The following is a 9,214-nucleotide window of genomic DNA, read 5'->3' on the forward strand; positions in this document are numbered from 1 at the left end:
GCAACGAAAGAAGGTTCCTTGATTATCACAATGGTAAATACTGGGCTTTATAGAATGAACCCAATGCATTGAAAGGAAGATCCACAATGAACAAAATGCTATGTACTGGGCTTTAGAGAATGAACCAGTTGCAATGAAATAAGTGTCCACAAGAAACACAATGCTACTGTGGTTTACAGAATGAACCAGTTGCAATGAAATGTCCACAATGATCACAATGGTATTTAATGGGCTTTATAGAATGAACCACTTGAATTGAAATAAGGGTCCACAATGCTATTTAATGGGCTTTGAAGATTGAACCAGTTGCAAAGAAATAAGGGTCCACAATGATCACCATGGTATTTAATGGGCTTTACAGAATCAACGACTAGCAATGAAAGAAGGATCCATAATGATCACATGCTACGTACTGGGCTTTACAGAATGAACCAATTGCAATGAAAGCAGGATCCAGAATGAACAAAAAGCTATGTACTGGTCTTTACAGAATTAACCTCTTCCAATGAAAGAAAGATCCACAAATGAACATAATGCTTTGAACTGGGCTTTACAGAAGCAACCACTTGCAATGAAAGAAGGGTCCCTAATGATCACATTGCTATGTACTGGGCCTTACAGAAGGAACCAGTTGCAATGAAATAAGAGTCCACAAAGGCCACAATGCTAAGTACTGGGCTTTACAGAATGAACCAGTTGCAATGAAAGCAAGATCCACAATGAACATAATGCCATGCACTGGGCTTTCCAGAATGAAGCAGTTGCAATTAAAGGGTCCACCATAAACAGAATGTCATGCACTGGGATTACAGAATGAACCTCTTGCAATTAAATAAGGATCCACAAATGCACATAATGCTGTTTTGCGCTTTCCAGAATGAACCAGTTGCAATGAAATAAGTGTCCACAAGAAACGCAATGCTGAGTACTGGGCTTTACAGAATTAACCACTTGCAATGAAATAGGGGTCCACAATGAGCATAATCCTATGTACTGGGCTTTACAGAATGAACCAGTTGCAATGAAATAAGGGTCCACAATTAGCACAATGGTAAGTACTGGGCTTTATCGAATGAACTACTTGCAATGAAATAAGGATCCACAATGAACAAAATGCTATGTAGTGGTCTTTAGAGAATGAATTATTTCAATGAAAGCAAGATCCACAAATGAACATAATGCTTTGAACTGGGCTTCACAGAATGACCCTCCTGCAATGAAAGGTCCACAAAGGCCACAATGCTAAGTACTGGGCTTTACAGAATGAACCAGTTGCAATGAAATGGGTCCACAATGATCACAATGGTATTTAATGGTCTTTACAGAATCAACCACTAGCAACGAAAGAAGGTTCCTTGATTATCACAATGGTAAATACTGGGCTTTATAGAATGAACCCCATGCATTGAAAGGAGGATCCACAATGAACAAAATGCTATGTACTGGGCTTTACAGAAGCAACCACTTGCAATGAAAGAAGGGTCCCTAATTATCAAAATGCTATGTACTAGGCTTTACAGAATGAACCAAATGCAATGAAATAAGGGTCCATAATTAGCACAATGGTAAGTACTGGGCTTTGTAGAATGAACCACTTGCAATGAAAGCAGGATCCAGAATGAACAAAAAGCTATGCACTGGGATTTACAGAATGAACCACTTGCAATGAAAGAAGGGTCTCTAATGATCACAATGCTATGTACTGGGCTTTAGAGAATGAACCACTTGCAATGAAAGAAGGGTCCACAAAGGTCACAATGCTAAGTACTGGGCTTTACAGAATGAACCAGTTGCAATGAAAGCAAGATCCACAATGAACATAATGCCATGCACTGGGCTTTCCAGAATGAACCAGTTGCAATTAAAGGGTCCACAATAAACAGAATGCCATGCACTGGGCTTTACAGAATGAACCTCTTGCAATTAAATATGGGTCCACAAATGCAAATAATGCTATGTATTGCGCTTTCCAGAATGAACCACTTGAAATGAAATAAGGGTCCACAAAGGTCACAATGCTAAGTACTGGGCTTGACAGAATGAACCACTTGCAATGAAATAAGGGTCCACAATGAGCACAACCCTATGTACTGGACTTGACAGAATGAACCAGTTGCAATGAAATAAGTGTCCACAATTAGCACAATGGTAAGTACTGGGCTTTATAGAATGAACCCCTTGCAATGGAAGGAGGATCCACAATGAGAACAATCCTATGTACTGTGCTTTACAGAATCAGCCACAGGCAACGAAAGAAGGGTTCATAATGATCACATGCTACCTACTGGGCTTTGCAGAATGAACCAGTTGTAATGAAATAAGGGTCCACAATTAGCACAATTGTAAGTACTGGGCTTCATAGAATGAACCAATTGCAATGAAATAAGGATCCACAATGAACAAAATGCTATGTACTGGTCTTTACAGAATGAATTCTTGCAATGAAAGCAAGATCCACAAATGAACAATGCTTTGATCTGGGCTTTACAGAAGCAACCACTTGCAATGAAAGAAGGGTCCCTAATGATCACAATGCTATGTACTGGGCTCTACAGAAATAACCACTGGCAATGAAATAAGGGTCCACAATGAGCACAATCCTATGTACTGGTCTTTACAGAATGAACCAGTTGCAATATAATAAGGGTCCACAATGATCACAATAGTATTTAATGGGCTTTACAGAATCAACCACTACCAATGAAAGAAGGATCCATAATGATCACATGCTACGTACTGGGCTTTGCAGAATGAACCAATTGCAATGAAATAAGGGTCCATAATTAGCACAATGGTAAATACTGGGCTTTATAGAATGAACCCCTTGCAATGAAATAAGGTTCCACAATGAACAAAATGCTAAGCGCTCGTCTTTACAGAATGACCTTCTTGCTATGAAAGCAAGATCCACAAATGAACATAATGCTTTGAACTGGGCTTTAAAGAAGCAACCACTTGCAATGAAAGAAGGGTCCCTAATGATCACAATGCTATGTACTGGGCCTTACAGAAGGAACCAGTTGCAATGAAATAAGTATCCACAAGAAACGCAATGCTAAGTACTGGGCTTTAAAGAATGAACCTCTTGCAATTATATAAGGGTCCACAAATGCACATAAATGCTTTGTTCTGGGCTTTCCAGAATGAACCAGTTGCAATGAAAAAAGTGTCCACAAGAAAGGCATTGCTAAGTACTGGGCTTTACAGAATTAACCACCTGCAATGAAATAGGGGTCCACAATGAGAACAATCCTATGTACTGGGCTTTACAGAATCAACCACTAGCAATGAAAGAAGGGTTCATAATGATCACATGCTACATACTGGGCTTTGCAGAATGAACCAGTTGTAATGAAATAAGGATCCACAATGAACAAAATACTATGTACTGGTCTTTACAGAATGAATTATTGCAATAAAAGCAAGATCCACAAATGAACATAATGCTTTGAACTGGGCTTTACAGAAGCAATCACTTGCAATGAAAGAAGGGTCCATAATTAGAACAATGGTAAGTACTGGGCTTTATAGAATGAACCTCTTGCAATGAAAGGACCCACAAGGAACATAATGCCATGCACTGGGCTTTACAGAGTGAACCAGTTGCAATGAAATAAGGGTCCATAATTAGCACAATGGTAAGTACTGGGCTTTATAGAATGAACCTCTTGCAATGAAAGGACCCACAAGGAACATAATGCCATGCACTGGGCTTTACAGAGTGAACCAGTTGCAATGAAATAAGGGTCCATAATTAGCACAATGGTAAGTACTGGGCTTTATCGAATGAACTACTTGCAATGAAATAAGGATCCACAATGAACAAAATGCTGTGTACTGGTCTTTAGAGAATGAATTATTTCAATGAAAGCAAGATCCACAAATGAACATAATGCTTTGAACTGGGCTTCACAGAATGACCCTCCTGCAATGAAAGGTCCACAAAGGCCACAATGCTAAGTACTGGGCTTTACAGAATGAACCAGTTGCAATGAAATGGGTCCACAATGATCACAATGGTATTTAATGGTCTTTACAGAATCAACCACTAGCAACGAAAGAAGGTTCCTTGATTATCACAATGGTAAATACTGGGCTTTATAGAATGAACCCCATGCATTGAAAGGAGGATCCACAATGAACAAAATGCTATGTACTGGGCTTTACAGAAGCAACCACTTGCAATGAAAGAAGGGTCCCTAATTATCAAAATGCTATGTACTAGGCTTTACAGAATGAACCAAATGCAATGAAATAAGGGTCCATAATTAGCACAATGGTAAGTACTGGGCTTTGTAGAATGAACCACTTGCAATGAAAGCAGGATCCAGAATGAACAAAAAGCTATGCACTGGGATTTACAGAATGAACCACTTGCAATGAAAGGTCTCTAATGATCACAATGCTATGTACTGGGCTTTAGAGAATGAACCACTTGCAATGAAAGAAGGGTCCACAAAGGTCACAATGCTAAGTACTGGGCTTTACAGAATGAACCAGTTGCAATGAAAGCAAGATCCACAATGAACATAATGCCATGCACTGGGCTTTCCAGAATGAACCAGTTGCAATTAAAGGGTCCACAATAAACAGAATGCCATGCACTGGGCTTTACAGAATGAACCTCTTGCAATTAAATAAGGGTCCACAAATGCAAATAATGCTATGTATTGCGCTTTCCAGAATGAACCACTTGAAATGAAATAAGGGGCAACAAAGGTCACAATGCTAAGTACTGGGCTTGACAGAATGAACCACTTGCAATGAAATAAGGGTCCACAATGAGCACAACCCTATGTACTGGGCTTGACAGAATGAACCAGTTGCAATGAAATAAGTGTCCACAATTAGCACAATGGTAAGTACTGGGCTTTATAGAATGAACCCCTTGCAATGGAAGGAGGATCCACAATGAGAACAATCCTATGTACTGTGCTTTACAGAATCAGCCACAGGCAACGAAAGAAGGGTTCATAATGATCACATGCTACCTACTGGGCTTTGCAGAATGAACCAGTTGTAATGAAATAAGGGTCCACAATTAGCACAATTGTAAGTACTGGGCTTTATAGAATGAACCAATTGCAATGAAATAAGGATCCACAATGAACAAAATGCTATGTACTGGGCTCTACAGAAATAACCACTGGCAATGAAATAAGGGTCCACAATGAGCACAATCCTATGTACTGGTCTTTACAGAATGAACCAGTTGCAATATAATAAGGGTCCACAATGATCACAATAGTATTTAATGGGCTTTACAGAATCAACCACTACCAATGAAAGAAGGATCCATAATGATCACATGCTACGTACTGGGCTTTGCAGAATGAACCAATTGCAATGAAATAAGGGTCCATAATTAGCACAATGGTAAATACTGGGCTTTATAGAATGAACCCCTTGCAATGAAATAAGGTTCCACAATGAACAAAATGCTAAGTGCTCGTCTTTACAGAATGACCTTCTTGCTATGAAAGCAAGATCCACAAATGAACATAATGCTTTGAACTGGGCTTTAAAGAAGCAACCACTTGCAATGAAAGAAGGGTCCCTAATGATCACAATGCTATGTACTGGGCTTTATAGAATGAACCTCTTGCAATGAAAGGACCCACAAGGAACATAATGCCATGCACTGGGCTTTACAGAGTGAACCAGTTGCAATGAAATAAGTGTCTACAATAAACAGTTCTGTTTATTGTAGACACTTATTTCATTGCAACTGGTTCACTCTGTAAAGCCCAGTGCATGGCAATATGTTCCTTGTGGGTCCTTTCATTGCAAGAGGTTCATTCTATAAAGCCCAGTACTTACCATTGTTCTAATTATGGACCCTTCTTTCATTGCAAGTGATTGCTTCTGTAAAGCCCAGTTCAAAGCATTATGTTCATTTGTGGATCTTGCTTTCATATCGAGAAGGTTATTCTGTAAAGACGAGCACTTAGCATTTTGTTCATTGTGGAACCTTATTTCATTGCAAGTTGTTCATTCGATAAAGCCCAGTGCATGGCATTCCATTCTGGATCCTCCTTTCATTGCAAGGGGTTCATTCTATAAAGCCCAGTATTTACCATTGTGCTAATTATGGACCCTTATTTCATTGCAATTGGTTCATTCTGCAAAGCCCAGTACATAGGATTGTGATCATTGTGGACCCCTATTTCATTGCAAGTGGTTAATTCTTTAAAGCCGAGTACTTAGCATTGCGTTTCTTGTAGACACTTATTTCATTGCAACTGGTTGACTCTGGAAAGCCCATAACAAAGCATTATGTGCATTTGTGGACCCTTATTTAATTGCAAGAGGTTCATTCTGTAAAGCCCAGTGCATGGCATTCTGTTTATCATTATGAACCCTTCTTTCGTTGCCTGTGGCTGATTCTGTAAAGCACAGTACATAGGATTGTTCTCATTGTGGATCCTCCTTCCATTGCAAGGGGTTCATTCTATAAAGCCCAGTACTTACCATTGTGCTAATTGTGGACACTTATTTCATTGCAACTGGTTCATTCTGTCAAGCCCAGTACATAGGGTTGTGCTCATTGTGGACCCTTATTTCATTGCAAGTGGTTCATTCTGTCAAGCCCAGTACTTAGCATTGTGACCTTTGTGGACCCTTATTTCATTTCAAGTGGTTCATTCTGGAAAGCGCAATACATAGCATTATTTGCATTTGTGGACCCTTATTTAATTGCAAGAGGTTCATTCTGTAAAGCCCAGTGCATGGCATTCTGTTTATTGTGGACCCTTTAATTGCAACTGGTTCATTCTGGAAAGCCCAGTGCATGGCATTATGTTCATTGTGGATCTTGCTTTCATTGCAACTGGTTCATTCTGTAAAGCCCAGTACTTAGCATTGTGACCTTTGTGGAACCTTATTTCATTGCATTTGGTTCATTCTGTAAAGCCTAGTACATAGCATTTTGATAATTAGGGACCCTTCTTTCATTGCAAGTGGTTGCTTCTGTAAAGCCCAGTACATAGCATTTTGTTCATTGTGGATCCTCCTTTCAATGCATGGGGTTCATTCTATAAAGCCCAGTATTTACCATTGTGATAATCAAGGAACCTTCTTTCGTTGCTAGTGGTTGATTCTGTAAAGACCATTAAATACCATTGTGATCATTGTGGACCCATTTCATTGCAACTGGTTCATTCTGTAAAGCCCAGTACTTAGCATTGTGGTCTTTGTGGACCTTTCATTGCAGGAGGGTCATTCTGTGAAGCCCAGTTCAAAGCATTATGTTCATTTGTGGATCTTGCTTTCATTGAAATAATTCATTCTCTAAAGACCAGTACATAGCATTTTGTTCATTGTGGATCCTTATTTCATTGCAAGTAGTTCATTCGATAAAGCCCAGTACTTACCATTGTGCTAATTATAGACCCTTATTTCATTGCAACTGGTTCACTCTGTAAAGCCCAGTGCATGGCATTATGTTCCTTGTGGGTCCTTTCATTGCAAGAGGTTCATTCTATAAAGCCCAGTACTTACCATTGTGCTAATTATGGACCCTTTTTTCATTGCAACTGGTTCACTCTGTAAAGCCCAGTGCATGGCATTATGTTCCTTGTGGGTCCTTTCATTGCAAGAGGTTCATTCTATAAAGCCCAGTACTTACCATTGTTCTAATTATGGACCCTTCTTTCATTGCAAGTGATTGCTTCTGTAAAGCCCAGTTCAAAGCATTATGTTCATTTGTGGATCTTGCTTTTATTGCAATAATAACGAAAGAAGATTCCTTGATTATCACAATGGTAAATACTGGGCTTTATAGAATGAACCACTTGCAATGAAATAAGGATCCACAATGAACAAAATGCTATGTACTGGTCTTTACAGAAGCAACCACTTGCAATTAAAGAAGGGTCCCTAATGATCACAATGCTATGTACTGGGCCTTACAGAAGGAACCAGTTGCAATGAAATAAGGGTCCAGAAAGGCCACAATGCTAAGTACTGGGCTTTACAGAATGAACCAGTTGCAATGAAAGCAAGATCCACAATGAACATAATGCCATGCACTGGGATTTACAGAATGAACCACTTGCAATGAAATAAGGGTCCACAAAGGTCACAATGCTAAGTACTCGGCTTTACAGAATGAACCAGTTGCAATGAAAGCAAGATCCACAATGAACATAATGCCATGCACTGGGCTTTCCAGAATGAAGCAGTTGCAATTAGTCCACAATAAACAGAATGTCATGCACTGGGCTTTACAGAATGAACCTCTTGCAATTAAATAAGGGTCCAGAAATGCACATAATGCTACCAGTTGCAATGAACCAGTTGCAATGAAATTAGTGTCCATAAGAAACGCAATGCTAAGTACTGGGCTTTACAGAATGAACCACTTGCAATGAAATAGGGGTCCACAATGAGTACAACCCTATGTACTGGGCTTGACAAAATGAACCAGTTGCAATGAAATACGGGTCCACAATGATCACATGCTATGTACTGGGCTTTGCAGAATGAACCAGTTGCAGTGAAAGAAGATTCCATAATTATCACATGTTACGTACTGTGCTTAACAGAATGGACCAATTGCAATGAAATAAGAGTCCACAAGAAACGCAATGCTAAGTACTGGGCTTTACAGATTTAATCACTTGCAATGAAATGGGTCCACCATGATCACAATGCTATGTACTGGGCTTTACAGAATGAACCACTTGAAAGGAAATAAGGTTCCACAATGGTATTTAATCGGCTTTGAAGATTGAACCAGTTGCAATGAAATAAGGTTCCACAAAGGTCACAATGTAATGTAGTGGGCTTTACAGAATGAACCAGTCAATTCTGTAAAGCTCTGCCATAATGAACCTCTTGCAATTAAATAAGGGTCCACAATGAGCACAATCCTATGTACTGGGCTTTACAGAATGAACCAGTTGCAATGAATGGATCCACAAGGAACAGAATGCCATGCACTGGGATTTACAGAATGAACCACTTGCAATGAAAGCAGGATCCAGAATGGTCTTAACAGATAGGCCCTCTTGCAATGAAAGCAAGATCCACAAGTGAACATAATGCTTTGAACTGGGCTTTACAGAAGCAACCACTTGCAATGAAATGGTCCACAATAAACAGAATGCCATGCACTGGTCTTTACAGAATGAACCTCTTGCAATTAAATGTCCACAATTGCACATAATGCTATGTTTTGCGCTTTCCAGAATGAACCAGTTGCAATGAAATA

The sequence above is a fragment of the Anolis carolinensis genome, unplaced genomic scaffold (genome assembly GCF_035594765.1).
Source record: "Anolis carolinensis isolate JA03-04 unplaced genomic scaffold, rAnoCar3.1.pri scaffold_14, whole genome shotgun sequence".
In the NCBI taxonomy this organism is placed as follows: Eukaryota; Metazoa; Chordata; class Lepidosauria; order Squamata; family Dactyloidae; genus Anolis; species Anolis carolinensis.